Raw genomic sequence first — 15,763 nt, 5'->3', positions numbered from 1 at the left:
ACGATGTGCTCAGTGTCTTTGGAGATGGAATGACCCTTCTTGTCTTTCTGGGCTCTGCCCAGGATGCTCGTGGGCAGCGTGAGTTGGTTTTCTTGTCTGTTTAGGAGGGACATCCCATCTTCTGCAAAGGGCTTTGAATTTACTGGGCACTGTATGCTATATGATTGCGCTTGGTGGCTCTTTCATGTTTACCCTGCTTGAGTGGGTTTTGTTCTGTTCTAAAATATGTGTTTGCATATTGTGCAAACACTAGGAAAACCACATAACTATACAGGAATAAAGTTATTGCTAAATGTGCATTTTTTCAGTTAACTTACATGGTAAAATAAATTTGGAGAATGTTTCAATTGGAAGCTGTGACTTAGAAATAATTTTTGAGAAAATTATAAATCAATAGTAAAGTAAAAGGCAAAGTTACATGAATGCCATGAGAGAGCGAAATTATATGTTCTAGGATTGGGTGGTTTTGAAGAGATCTGGTTTAATCAGTACTGAGTAAAATATAGTTTTTAATCTTTTCACTGGGATTATAAAAGTATCACTCTGAGACTCTGCTCTGTGTTGTTGCTTTATTAAAGATGGTTTTACCAACATCCATGAAAAATGCAATTAGTAGCTTACAGCATCTTGAACTGACACATACAGTCTGCATGGCAGATGAGAGTTGAGATGAAGGATCCTTTTCAGTCCATGCTCCTGCAGTGAGCTCAGTGCTGCAGCATGAGTGGTTCCCCCCCACGTCTTCAGTGAAATATTTAGGCCCTCAGCTGCCAGCAGCAGCGGCGTGGGTATCCAGCTATAGCGCTTTAGTGTTTTCCTACAGTGCTTGTACGATTGTGGTACCACGATCAGAAGAATCAGAGTTAAAATGCATTTGCGCTTGGAGCTGTGATAGCTTCACTCACAGGCAGGTAACTGGAAAGCCTGTTCCTACAACTGGGACCAGTTCTGCTTCCTTCTAGGATGAGCACAAACCTTGCTCTGGAGTGAGAGTGCTAAGCCTGCAAACCTCCTTTTTCCACATGCTGTTTCTGTGTGACAGCAGATGAGTTGCGTGATTAACTCACCATTTAGCACTCATTTCCTGGCTGAGCCAGAGCCTGTTTTTGTGGATAGCCTTATTTTTTTTTTTCCTGTGGCTGTACGAGCCTCTGTGCTAAAATCGCAGCAGTCGCTTCCTAAAGTGGATGATGCCCAGACGGCTCCTGGAGGGGATCTTGTGGGTTGTGTGCTGTGATATGGGAAGGTCCTGGTGACATTGATGGTGATAACCACCTCTCCATGTACCCACAGAGGTGTCAGTTGGCAGTTGTAAATGGTGACATGGGACAGTTGTGCAGCAGCGTGCCATATTTCTGCTTTGGGGTGGGGAGAGCCTGCACTGGGAATGCTGGTGGGACCCCAGGATTAACTGATCCTAGTGAGTCCCTGCAAGCATGCCAAAATGCTGCCAAAGCTGCTGGCTCTGTGGGAGACAGTGCTTTCAGGCTCGGGCCTTCCTCTGCACGGAGAGCTCAGCAGGAGCAGGGAGGCCCTGTGATTCTCCAAGATGGTCTCTCCTTGTGGCGTATGGAGGGTCCCTGTGTTCAGCCAGGAGCTGCTGGGCTCACCAAGGGGGCTGCTCTCAGGATGGAGATCCTGCTGAGCCTAGCCCTGTAATACCGTGTTCTTCATTTCTCACTTCAGGGTCCAGATCCCTCCCCTTGCATGTAGTCACCAAGTGTTCCTCGATGCTGCTACTACCATAGTGGTGGTGCTGCTCTGCATGAAATCCCTCCTGGCTGCTGCCCTTGCTGAGTCTGACTCGAGGCTGGTTTAACCTGCTGATGTGAGGAGACTATGAATTGGATCCTGCTGTACAACTGCAGCAGAACAGAAAGTATTCAACATGTACCGTGCTCAGCCTTTTCCTTCCTGCCTCCCCCATCTTCACCCTGACCTCCAGGAGCACCATGCAATGTCCAAACAGTCTTGTGAGTAGTCAAATTGTGAGAAAAGGATCTTTTCCAAGTACTATAGCACCATATAACCTCACTCAACTATGTACTGTAGAGCAGAGGCAACATCTCAGCTTGTTCTATTAAAGTATAATTAATTACCATTTCAATAGTGCTACTAGGTGTATGTATTCATCCAGTGCATTGAAAAATAATAACAAAGCCTCTTATTATCTAATGGATGATGTTATACATTGTGGATGCAACCTATTAATATGGAAATATTGTCACATTCATCTGGAATGATTTGCATGGTGTATTTCCTGACCTAATAATGAAAAAAGTAGGTCAGCTTCCAAGTTTTCTGAAATGGGAATTAAAGCTTTATAGCAAGACAGTCTTCGATAGTTTTACACAAATGGCTGAAACTCACAAACCTTGCATATTCAAAATGGTTTGCCCCACAATGATGACTTGGAGATATTTCTAATTAATTGTAGTAGTACATCAGCACTGGATTTCCTTGGCTTTCCCATTATTTCACTGGTTTTTACAATTTAGTGAAATTAAAAAGGCACCGAAAGATATAGTTTACCAAACATGGCGTCATCTGAGAAAAGGTGGTTTTAAAAGGAGATTTTATAAAATGTAGTTTACTGAAGCTTATGCAAAGCAGTCTTTCTTCTTCAGGAAGCATTTAGTTCAGCATCAAGCATTTCAGGTGCTTTATTATTGCTAGAGAGTATATAGCACATGGTGGCTATAAATATTGAACTGCTAGGTCTTAGTCTGGCTAGTATTTTGCAAAAGGTGTATTTGTGAAGTAGCTAGTGTATTTATCACCATCTCTGAGATGATTTCAGTGTTAATGTGTCTACCCTAACCATCAAAATGATGATCTTCCTTCTGGAGCTTCGATTCTTTGCAATCATAAATGCAAGATGTTAAGATATTTTTCAGGAATATAAAGATTGCAATGTTGGATTAGAGTTGACATCCATCAAATGCCGTGCTCTTAGGGCTCATCTGCACTGCGGGCAAAGGTGTGACTGCAGTGCATGCAAGGATACTCCATCCACCTCAGCTAAAGGCCCAGTGCTGTGGCTGCTCTGCCAGCGCCCTGCCCATCCTTCCTTCCTTGATAAGTGTCATCCAGCTTCTCCAGCTGACCTGTCCCATCTCCATGTTGCTCTGGCTGTAGCATGGTGGCAGATGCAGACTGGCAATAAGGCAAAATGGAAAGACTAAACTTGGGCAGTGTTGCAGGGAGTTTGGTGACTCTTGCCCCCAGCCCTTGTGATGTTTGGGGAAAGGCACTGAATATTTGAGCCAGGCATCTGTAGTGCTTTGTGGTCTGAAGAAATGCATTTTTGATGGACTTCCCTGTGTGTTGCTTACTGTCATTTTGAATTGTTCAGTGAAAACACATGCTTCAACTCTCCTGTTGTGCAGGAGTAGATTTTTTTAAAGATTATGCACTTCCCCAGTGCTTTCACTATTCAGCTAAATTTCACAGCCGTGGTCTCTCACCCAGCAGATACCCTGCTGCTAGATGCTCAGATACTAACTTTTTTAATATAGCACACATTGTTAGTAGCTGGTTGTCAGAACAGACATGCTCTGTAGAGTATTTTCTGAAAGAAAGGTTATAGTGGATATGAAGCTTTATTTTAGGTTTTCTGCTGTTTTGCTTTGCCCATTTAATATCTGACTGCCCTCCACATGTACAAGATGGCACATAGGTTCTGTTTGAAGAGCAGAGACTTTACTTTTTCCTGCTTCTGATCTATTAAAGCCTCATCTCCTGTACTGAAAATGGAGAGTACTGTAAATTCTGACTCCTTTTGTTTTGACTCATGAAGACCTGCGATTCAGTTGTGCTGAAATCTGTCAGATTTTTTTTTTTTGAGACTAGTAACTTCTGACAGAGTCACAAGCCAGATTTCAGATAGGGGCTGAGCACGCTCTGGTCCTGCCTGTGTACGTGTTTGTAAAGCTGGGGCCTGTTTGCTCCCTGTTTGTGGTCACTTTCTGCGAGAAGTTCTGGGTTTTATTTTAGAAAAAGAAATGTGTTTCAAGAAAATGAAATCAGGGCATGAAGAACATACTGCAATTGGAAGGAGCGGCTGCTTGTATTTGCCTGATGTTTTTCTGAGGCTTTATAATGGTAATAGAAATGTTTGGGGCTGCATAGGCCTAGTAGCTAAGTAAAGTATTTTAAATACTTGTCTGTTTTTAGAAGTGAAGTCAAACTGATGCTTTGTAGTATGATGAAATTATTTATGCAAAAGTTTCTTCATTTTTAGGTCTAATGAAATCCCAGAAAGAAGATGAAAACTATTAGGGAACTGGCTTCTGTGGAATTTCTAACGAGGCTTGATAGCAGAAGAGTTTAGGGGGAAAAAAGGCTGTCTGCAGTCCTATTTACTCCTAATAGTCTGTTCAAATTCCATTGCAGAAATGAGAATTGTTTTAGCATTCCCGGTCCTTGTTTTTTAAAATTTGTTTACAGAAAGAAGATTAGATTGATCTCAGAATAATCAGTTTTCTATTTAATATGACAATATTTTCTATGTGAAATGACATGTTTTCCTAAAAGTAAATGTTGGGCTACTCTGAGTAGTTGCATCTCCTAGAGAACAATGCCACCTAATATGTCTGTGGGCCGGTTAGAGAGCTGCAGAAGTTGGAAAGAGAAGAGAGTGCATGTGTCTCCCCATCCCTGCTCCCAGGTGATGGATGGAGAGTGCGGTGGGGTGGAAGGCCACAGTGCAGCCTCAGGGCACAGTTAAACTCCTCTTTAGGGGGACAGCTGGCTTGTGCTCTGTCCCAGAGCAGATGCCACTGTGCAGCCCTCCATGTAAGCCTTGCACTGGTTCAAAGAGAAAAAAATGTTCTCCAAAGCTTTGGAGACCAAGCGTGTCCATCAGAGTGAGTGACAGGTTGGGCATGACCTCCTCTTCAAAGCTGGGTTTGGGGATTTCTTTTGCCAGAATGCTTTAAAGGGTAAGGAGCGTTGCTGCTCATTAATTAGTAAAATTGGAGCTGGCTCAAGTGGTGCTTGGAAATATTAACTATTAGACTTTGGATTCATGCCCTGGAAGAAGAGTGAGCTTTATGTTAGTTTTCCAGTTTTCATTAATAATTCTCCTTCTTCAGTTCAGGAAGTATGAGCAGCTTTAAGCAGATGGACCACTCTGAAGCTCAGCACTGTGAAACAGAAGTCTTTTAAGGCTGTATTAATAGCACAGTGTAAATGCTGGGTCTAACAAAGCGACATGGTGGTCAGTAAGGGTGAGCTCAGAAAACTCTTGGGAACCCATATCGCTGCCATTGCTGCACTAGGCAGAAAATCAACTCCTGGTGGTTTTCCAAATACTGTACTCCAACAGCCATCTTGCAGTGGCCAGCACCAGCTGTGAAACTTTTGCAGGCGGCACCCTTTGTCACCATTCCCTTGCCAGATTTTATTTTTCTCCCCATATCTCCTTCTTCACCACAGGTGAGAGATCTCTACCTTCTTCTGCTTTCTGCACCCTTTCACACATACCCTCACATTACCAGTTTTTTAGGGGTGCTAGAGCTTTGACTTTCAGCTGAAGGTTGGGGTGTGGGCCTGAGATACCACTTTGGACCTGTCTGAAACCCAGGGACCCCTCTCCAGTTGTTCCCTGCCACTTGGAGTTTGAACACAGAAACCTGACTATGTGCCACATCTCCACTTTGGGGCTGGTAAGCCTCTACTCTCCAGGGGCCAGTCGTTGGGCACATACCAGGTATATGTTGGCACAGGTTGATAAGCAGTGGGCTGGAAATCTTTCAGGTTTTTCCTTATTCTATCGAAAAAAGCGGTCAGTGTCCCTGTAATATTGATAAAGCTCTTCAGAGAAAGAAATTGTGTGAGTGCCAAATGCTGTTAGCTATCTGATCGTGTGTGATTGATGAACAGGTAACAGAGTAACAGAATGGCTAATCTGCCCTGTAGATGGATATGCTCTTTAGATATAATAAGAAGACCTGCCTCTTTTATAAAATTAGAAATTGGATGTGCATAGGCACTATATAACTGAAAAGGTAATACTGTATATGGCAACATGACGGATTAATATATATTGAAGTCCTTGATTTGTTCTTATTTCTGTCCTTCTGGTAGTTTATGGAAGCATATGAAAAGTTTTCAAATGACCTTTAGAATTAGCTCCTAACCTATATAGTTTATCATCATTTTCTGTTCCATGAGCCTGAGGTGTTAAAAGATTCATAATTCAATATTTCAAAAATTGTCAGTGGCTTCACTATATGAAATTTTAAATATTCTGAATGTACTTCTGGCATTCAGTGGTTGTATTTGTTCATTTGAATGTAATGGATATTGAATAGGACCTATTATCAGCTTGATATAGAAAATATATTTTGGTAATTACATATGCCTACACTTGATATAAATTTCAATCTTTTTCTGCCACGAGGGCTGGTAAAAGAGAACACAATCTTTTTTGCATTTTATGAAGATGCAGTTCAGAATTTTTGAATTAATGAGAGGTTCTTGAGGGAAGGAGGGAGCTGCTTCCCTGGTGCTGGCACACAAAGTGGGGTATCAGTTCTGTATTTCTAGCAAACCTTTCTGTGCTCTTTAAATCATCTTCTATGTTTTACTGACTTGCAGAGATTGCAACCTCTGTTTGTTAAAAGCATATGAGCCTTTTTCTAAAGCATATACACAAATGGATGATGTAGATAGTAATGGGGTCTTTACAGTTTTTTCATTTTAAGAGTATGGATTTCAGCTGCTTAATTGATCTAATATAAAAAATTTACTACCTTGTCTGATAGTATGACAAGTCTTTATGGGACTTTGGCATTATGAAGGACAGATGCTTTCTGGTATAAATGCTGTGTGATACTAACAGTTGCCACTGCAGTAAGGTGATTCTCTCATTATGCAGACCATGTAGGTAACTGTAAAGATCAGTAGCTGCTGAAAGGAGGCTCTGGTTTGGATTTTCTGTTTTCTGCAGCCCTGGCAGAGGCTGCCTTTGAACCAAGAACAGGCATGGTTCACATACCTAGTGAAGGATATCAGCAAAGGTAGCTATTTGGCTGAACATACAGTGCATTTGAGATTTTTTGAAACTCCAGTGAACAATATTTTTACAATGGCCAAGCAGTTTCTTTAGGTCAAGAATAGGAAACTTGCACTTTTTTTTTTTTTTTTGGTGTGAATAGAATAATTTAAATCTGACTTTATCATTCTGTGAATTAATGCTTGGAAAGAAGAATTGCATTTTGGAATCTGTCTGGATTCACAGAAATTGATATACTATATCTTATGCTGCCATAGCAACATACGAGTGCAATGAGTTAGAAATCTCCCAGTTATTAGAAAAACTGAATTAAACGAACTATTGAACAAGATTATGTTTGCATAACAAAGCTGGGTTCTGCCTTTACTCCTGCAGTTCTGACCTCGTTTCAGGTAAAGGGGTATCCTTGACTCTTGAGAAACAGGCTCAATTGAGATAAACCATTTATACTATAATGAAGAGCATGAGAACAGACATGCTGTGTTATCATACAGGGACTCAGATTTGTGAATGTATATTCTGGCTACTGAGTGTGCTCAAAGCTGTCTTGAACAATATTTAAAATATAGCAATGACTGGTAAGAAAAATTAAATTCTCTAGTCTAAGTTCCTTGTTTGTGAAATAAAGATGCTTATATGTTTTTAATTTATGTAATGACAAATGAAACACAATTGCTATGAAAAAGGACATTTCTGGAAGGTGAGGAAATAGCAAGAACCTAACATTAACTATGAAGAGTCTTATGAATTTTTGTTCATTTCTGACCTGCTCTCCTAATATTAGAAGAGAGGACTGAAGCTGGCAAGAGATGATGATTTTGAAAATATTGTGAAGCTAAGAATACTGTACTCCTTTCTGTATAACATAATTCTCCATTAGGACAAAAAAAGAGGAGACTTCCTAGGGAGTGTTAATGGGAAGAAATTTCTGGAAAATTTTTCTTTTATGAGGGTAATTTCATTTGGAAACCACCCTGCCACTACCCTAATGCCACTACTCTAATGCCAGGAAGAACAGTTCTGTGAGCCCTCAGGGCATGCAGAAAATCTCATCTTTCTCGTGTTGTTAGTGACAGTGAGAGATGGAAGGAGGAATGCGCTGTGGCTTTATTTTTAATTTTATATTTACTGGTCTTTTTTATTTTAAACTTTATTAATGTATCTATTGCATTTTGATTTTTGTTTTTTTGGTCAGAGATTGCTAGTATGTCTCCATCCCATCTTTTCTGCTGTGATATTATAAATACCTAGTTACAATAACCATAAAAACTTCTGTGGGCTTTAATAAATAAAGTTTTATAGTAAGCCTGAAGCACAAAGTTCTGAAAGTATACTTTTAGCACTGTTTTACAAAAAGTTTTGAAATATTTTGCAGTTGACAGGATCAGGAGAATTTTTTCATATTTTGCAGAGTCTTCCTAGCAATTATCAATAATGTGTTTTTAAAGATCCATATAATACAACAAGTGTTCAGAAAAAAAATGCTAGTGCAGCCATTTTTAAAACTTCTGCTTAATGCACTGATAAATCTGTTGGCTTCAAGTAACACTGCAGAACCATTAGACTAATATATTGATAGTTGCAATTAAACTTAGATTATTTCCTGTACACTTTCTTCTTACAAGGCCTTTTGATGTACTCCCTTTCTTTTAACTTACCCAATTTGGAATAGTTACTTTTGTCTACAGCTGTATCTTTGGGATTGCTTTTGTCTACGTCAACTCTTTTTTCAGTAGAGACCAGTTACCAGCACTGCCGCAGTGCTTGGGCCACCAAATGCTGATTTTCCTTTATGAAGCAACTTGCTGTGACCTCTCTGATCTGGCTCTATAGTGTCCTCATTGTACATGCTGTGTGTATTTTTCACATACACAGCGCATGCAATGTGGACATAATGGAGATCACTTCACACCTAAGGAGATAAAATACCTGCAAGAAATGTGGTTTGGTTTTTTTGCAGGATTTTAAAACTTATTTACATGGTGCATGCTCATGCTATTCTTGTGTACTAGATGGGGTCCAAAAATTGTGTTGTGGATACAGTTCATCAGTGAGATGATGCAGAGCCATATTCTGTGTTTCTCTGCCATGAATTGGCACTTTTAAACAGCAAGGATTTTCATCAAGTGATTTTGAAAAACTGAGTGTTCGTGTGAATAGTAGTTATCCTCATAAGTGCTAAAATACAAGGAATTAGATATTTAAAAGCAAAAATTGTTACAAGGGCAAATGCTGCAACTTAAGTGGCTTGTGGAGGCTGCAAAAACAAAAGTCTGTTCTCAACTGGATGTAGGCTGAATCTGTAATGGGCCAAAACCTGCTTTCTAGACCTGAAGCCCTGATCAAGAACAGGAACTGGATTAGAAAACTGTGATTCTTTCACTGTGCTGAAATTAAATTTAAAAGAGGGGGTAGTGGTGGTATGGGACATGGTTACAGTGACAGTGAGGAAACTCTAACAAACAGCTGTCTTGGCGTTACTGCACTATGTATTAGTCCAGTTGCTACTGAAAGCATTATTTCATTTAGTGGGAGTTTTTAGGAGCTCTGCCTTTCATAGGATTACTAATGGTGATGTTTGGTATTATTACTTGTTTGTTTTACACTGGGGAGAAGACTCAATAAAATGGCGAAAGCCACTGGCTGCAGGAGATGTTTTTCTTCCCCTAGACCCAATGTTGCTCTTGCTGAATTGCAGTGGGCTGTGTCTTCAGTACAGCCATGCTATAACCAAGAGTGATGAAAGGTGCTCTTCTGCATTGGATTTATTGCATAAATGATGGTGATCATAATACATAGTGCTTTGTTTCATTTACCACGCTTGCAAGGTGCTCCAGGAGCTGCAGACCTAAACAAGCTTGCTCTCCGCTGAGTTTGTTCTGTGTCCCCTCATCAGGCTTGGTATATGGTATGTAGAGACACCACTGTGAACAGAAAAAAGAAAAAAAAAGTTTTCTAGGCTATGGAAAACTCTGCTGGAGCAGTAGTTATATTAGAAGGTGGTGGTATCAGCTCAGTAGCCTTGTCTCATTGCCTGCTCTGAGTCTACATTAATACAAATAAAGACCTAACTTGAGATGATGAAAAACAGTTTGATGTTTGAAAAAAAAATAAAAATGTATCCAGTGTAGGGAGTACCATGAGAGCAGTGCTTTACTTCCAGGTATTTTTCCAACTGGGATGTAGTCCCCTCAAAGCTCAGTCCTGCAGATGTTGGTAGTGGCTGGTGGGAGCTGATGAATCTCCGCTCTGACCTCGCTCCATGAATCCCATGGTAGCACAGGGCTCCTCGGAGGCTGTGATTCTCCTCTGCTGGGGCAGTTTTGCTTTCACTGGATTTTTTTTTTTCCTTCCTTTAAATCACTATTTGCATTAATCCAATTGCTGGAAAAGGATTATAGACCCAAAATAAAATCCAGTCGTAATTAAAAATGTAAAAGCGGCTTATCTTTTTAGGCCAAAGTATTTAGAGGAAGCTATCATCATACCAATATTAATACTCCAATCTCAGCTGGGAAGCTGTTATCATGATGAGAGTGTCTGATAATGGGCCAGTTACTGAATATTTTATAGTAGATAACTTCTGCTCGTGTTTGCCTCACGTCTACATACGTCATAAGATACACACACCAGTCTGCCTCTCGCAGGCTTTGTTGGCATTTTTTTCATATTTCTGGAACACTTTTTTGGGAGCTAATCTAGCTATATTGCAAAAGCAAGAAGAGTTTGTGAGGGTACGTTCAGGGCATAAGGGCTGTGGGAATTACCCTCTGTAAGAGGATCAGGGCATATTCCACTCTTCAACATCTGCATCTTAAGCCATCTTTTCATAGTGAGTGCTTCCTTACCAAATATCTTCTCTGCATTTGTAGTTTCCATCAACCTCCTATCTGGATAAAGAAAAATGGCAAACTGGAATAACTCTCAGCCATCCCGTTATTCATGCCACGTGCCCAGATTTCTGGCATGCAATTTTCTGGCTATTCAGTTTGCAAGCCTGCTTTGTAAGTCTTTCTGAGTAGAGTACTTTTTAATTACCTCTTTAGAATTAAGTCAATTTAGGGGTTAGATATTATTATTATTATTAAGCTTGAAAAATTTTTTGAACTTTGCTTTCTTCAAATGGGAGGTGTTTCATTTAATCTCTGTCATTTTGAATTAAATGAGTTTTCTGTAAAGAAAAGGATGCTGAAAGGATGAAGGATTTAGATGAAAAATTACGGACCCAGGTGGCTCTCAGACTGAATCTCCTCCACCTAGATTGTGCTGAACTGCCCAGATTCAAACATCCTTCACCTGACAGTGTGGTGTTTGGTCCTCTGATGGCAAATGGAGTTTACAGCTGAAGCAGTGACTGAAGTTTTCTAGAGCATCAGTGCTAAACTTTTAGAGGGATAAAAACAAATATGCTCCCAAATGTCAATTTATCAGCCTGTGAGCTACAGAGAGTTTTCAATGAAGTAAGCTCTTTCTGATGTTTCTTTCTGTTTTAGGTATTTTGATGTTTTAGATTTTCTTTCTGTTTTCTTGATTTGCTTTCCCAGTTCCTTTTCAGGAAGATGTTTGGACCTTTCCTTCCAGTAACAACCTATTTGTGATCTTTGTTCTCCTCTGAGTGGCCCCAGGTGGCTTGCGCTTGATTTTTTTTGGATGTCAGAAGCAACGCTGACTTTTTTCTCTGCGTTGTTTAGGGAAGCTTTCTGTTATCTATCCAACATTGTTGGTGTCCCAGGCAGGTGCTGAGGTACCGACTCCTGTGTTTCATTTGGCTTTTCTGGGACCTCGTGCTCCGTGCTAGGGTTCAGTTGCTCACATTCAGCCTGGCAGTGGTGGTTGTATTCTGGGATGCCTGATGGCATAGCTCCAGCCGCTAGTCCAAGCTATTTTGAAACATTTATTTACATAAAATAAATTTAGTCTCTAGCTTGCGCTGAGGAATTCTCTGTATCTCTAGCATGTGCTAGCAAGAAAGATGCTGTGACAGAAACTCACTGATTTCACAAGAGGCAGCATTAGAGGACTACATGTTTTTACTGCTGTGCACAGCTGAAGAATTCCAAATTTAGTATTGTCTGCATGTGATGGAAAATACAAACTCAGGGAAAAAAAGACTAAAAAAAGAGAAATGCCAAGAGTCAGCAGAGCTTTCCTTCATGTATTTCCACATAAAAGTCATGAACCTCAGTGAAGTGCTGATTTTTCCTCTGCTAATGCTCTTGCAGCCCTCCTGTGTACAGCACGAAATTTCCTTGTTGCTGTCAATGGTCCCGATCAGTTCTCTCTCATTTTTGGCAGCAGCAGCATTTCATGAGTGTGACACTGGTGGGGAGAGGTGAGTGCTGGGGACAGGAGGCTGTTATAAGGTGTCTCAGACAGGGAGGACTTGAGACTTTGCCTCTTGTCCTAAGTAACAACTAATGAACAGGATTGCAAATCTCTACCTTTCAGATGTTCCCTAAGGACTCTGGTCCCCTTTCCTAAAACTGGATGTGGAGTAGGCATCTGAACTACCTAGCATCGTTTTCATAATCTGTTCCCCTTGTAAATCACTTGTACCAGGGACTGAGACGTGCTGCCCCGTGCCCTGGTTCGCAGGCAGCTGCCAGTGCAGGCAACGGCTCAACGGTTTCACTTTCTGCCTGTGCTCTGGCTGCCGTGTTTGTGCCAGTGAGACCTCTACAGAGGAAGGACTGTTCAAACCTGTCATGATGGGCCACGCTGGGTGGTTTGTTAGTGTGCACATGTATACCTACCTGTTGTTAGGAGTCCTTTGTTCTGCATCCTTCTAATTGCTTTATCTTGCTGAAGATTTGCCCTGCTTTGGTGGCCCAGTGGATCAGGAGCACTGAGCAGAGGAAGGTGGGTCTGTGTGAAAAGAGTTTGGTGTTTGCCTGGTGCTGGTTGCTGCCTGTTGGTGTTCGAGAAAACAACTGTGGAGTGGTGTGGTGGTGCGCTGGGAGGAGGAGATGCATTTCACCTTTATAATGCTATACATTTCTTTTTGATGTAAGCCAAGCTCTGGAGCAGATATGTGCTGTAAACATTCACTCTGTACCAGTTCCTGAGCGTTAACTCCCACCTTGGGTGCTGTGGAGCCACAGTCTACCGCTGAGTCCTGTTTGCAGTAAATGAAACTTCTGCAGGTTCAGGTTGCAGCACATGGCTGTGATATGGACGCACAGGCAGCTACGCATGGCGCAGGATGTGCTTGGAGGGATGGCACTTGCTGCAGCTCTGCCTCCTTGGACTGATGGCTGGAAGCGTTGAAGCTATCTTTCAGTATGAAGGACGGAAATAAATGAGGCTGCTGAGGCTGACCTTGTCTGGTAATCCTCATGTCCCCAGAAGTGTCTCTGGGCAGCATGGTATCCCCTCAAAGCATTCCTCGCTGGCTCCTTTCCTGCCCTTGTGCCATGTGGATCAGGAACGTCTTGGGGTTGCCTGTGAAGGCACGTGGGTGAGGGATGGGGTCTGGGGAAAGCCTGCCTTCCACGGCAACATCCTGCAGCTCTGTGGAGGGCAGAGCTCTGCATTTGTTTCCTCCTCTTCCATTAATTGTTTTCAGATAGTTTCTCCTTACTATTTTCTGTATTTTTCTTACAGTCCATTTTCTTTCCTCGATTTGCCTCTTTCTCCATGATTTCCTTCTCACTCTATAGGATTATGTTTTGCATGAGAACTGTTGTGTAGAACTACCCAATGTTTTTGTTTTGAACTTTATCCTATCCAACAATTACAAAAGCTGTAGGGCTGTACTCTGACACTGAGGAACAAAGTTTCTTTTGGTATTTTTTGTCATGTTTCCTTGAATACCTTTAAAATATTTGTAATATTGTCACTTTTAATGTGGGCTTTTTTTGCATTATGCTGATGATGTGGATTTGAAGTTGCATAGATAGATACATAGCACAAAGGCTGTGCACAAATGAATTCACTGCTATTGATGGGCATTCAATACCAATAAAAACAGTGACACTGAGAGTTACGTGTTGAAAAAGGACGTAGCACAAATAATTTAAATATTTTTCTCATGTTTGAGTGTATTTGTGGTGTCTGATTGAGCTGGTTAGGAAAATAAAGACAGATGGCAATGAATTCCTTCCAACACATTTTCATTATGGTACAGCTATTCCAACTTCTGACAGCACTTGTGCAAATAGGTTTCTTGTTTAAACTTCCCTTGCTGCTGCTGTGCACGCCCTGTTCAGGGAATTCAGAGGTAGTGTGCTTATAATATCTATGGAGAATTGATTTTTATATGCAAAATACAAATGAAAATAACTGGAAAGAGGAGCTGCCTGTAATCAACTCATATACTCAGTGCTGTGGTGAGTAAGAATTTAACTCCTCCTTTAAAGTCCATACCAAAACTTAATGGGATTAGAACAGAGTTTATGATAGTTGAATTTTAGTGAGGCACCCTTCAAAGTGTGAAGATGACACAGTGTTTCACAGTGCTGTCTTCATCAGGAAGAGCAAGAACATTGCTATGTAATGAGCAGTAAAGTAAAGCATACTTAAGTAATGAACAGCAAGACCAGGCACTTGCCCCCATCTGACTGTGCATCCCCCAGCAGCTCACATGTTTGGACACTGCGAGGGTGATCTGACCATTGTTTCCGTGAATGGTCAGCAAATATGTTTCGATTAAATGTTTTAACAGTGTGTAGGTCGTGGGAGAAAAAGAAAAGGAGAGGAGAGCGAATACCTTGCAGGGACTGTAACCGCTTGTAATTGTTGCTTTGTCTGATGACTCTGGTGTTTTTGAAGCTCCTGCCCTAAATAAATACAATCTTTAATGTTTTTATCTTAATGCAGTAATTATATTATCTAATAAGCTCATCTATTACTTTAAAGGAATATTTGACATTCCAAGAATTACACTAACCAGGCAGCATCTTGTCTCGTTCCTTTGCCATATTTCAAAGATGCCCATTATCTTGGTACTTTCCGGATGGAGAAGATACTAAAATTCATGTATATTGCTGCAAATTCTGTGCTCAATGTCTGTATGATAAAGTGTGCAGAAAATATAATAATAAAGGAGTATCCACTATAGTATAAATTGTTATTTTTTGAGATGTCCACACAGAATTTGTGTAACTACTCAATTTGGTTGTTCTGTTCTTCTATGTAAGGTATTGCTGCTATTGTTTTTATAGATCCGAGGCAACATATGCCTTGAATATAGGAGATTAAATTTGTTCTCCCTTGATGTTGAGCATCCTAACAGTGACTGTAGTGTGGATATGCTCTACTGTTATCCCTAGCAGGCCACCTCTCCATCCGCCCCCACTGCCCATGATGGGTGCGTGCATGGGCAGAGCAAGGAGGGAACAGGTCTAACTTAGCACTCCTGCTTCTCAACTTTCTCTCCCTCCTGTGCTCCTGGAGGCACTGTATGCTGCCAAGGCAAACTGCCAGCCCCTGGGAGGGAAGAATGCCCACAGGGTGTAAACTGTAGGAGGGCTGTCTTACCAGGGATGCTGAAGATCAGGGATAGTGCCCTGTGCCCATCATAAAGCGTCGGAAGTGTGAGTGAGGAGGTGTTAAAGGAGAAGGATATTAGCGTCTCTGCGGGAGCTCTATCTGTCTGCGCTAGTAGCCTCCCGCAGCTCAGTGCAACTGTAATCCTGATGATGGTCGGTTTTGCCACTATCCTGTTAGCGCTTGTACCACTCCTGGCAGGGCCCTTGGTGCTGCCTGGGATTTCCGCAGCAGCTGCCCTGTAACCAGGTTTGG

At 41.3% G+C, this 15,763-nt stretch overlaps 1 protein-coding gene across 10 annotated transcripts in view; it reads left to right on the top strand.

Annotated features, from left to right (window-relative positions):
- The window catches only part of HTR2C (5-hydroxytryptamine receptor 2C), a 242,138-nt gene that overhangs the window by 71,628 nt on the left and 154,747 nt on the right, over positions 1-15,763 (top strand). The window contains exon 1 of one of the 10 annotated variants that reach the window (XM_054839536.1): positions 7,291-7,413. The exons of the other annotated variants lie outside the window; for them this stretch is intronic. The gene's annotated coding sequence lies outside the window, so the exon portion shown is untranslated. Of the gene's footprint in view, positions 1-7,290; positions 7,414-15,763 lie in introns of those variants that run through there. 10 annotated transcript variants of the gene reach the window in all.

Source organism: Grus americana, chromosome 12, assembly GCF_028858705.1.
Source record: "Grus americana isolate bGruAme1 chromosome 12, bGruAme1.mat, whole genome shotgun sequence".
NCBI lineage: Eukaryota > Metazoa > Chordata > Aves > Gruiformes > Gruidae > Grus > Grus americana.
The sequence above is the reverse complement of the archived record's forward strand: the minus strand, read 5'-3'. Positions and strand labels throughout refer to the sequence as shown.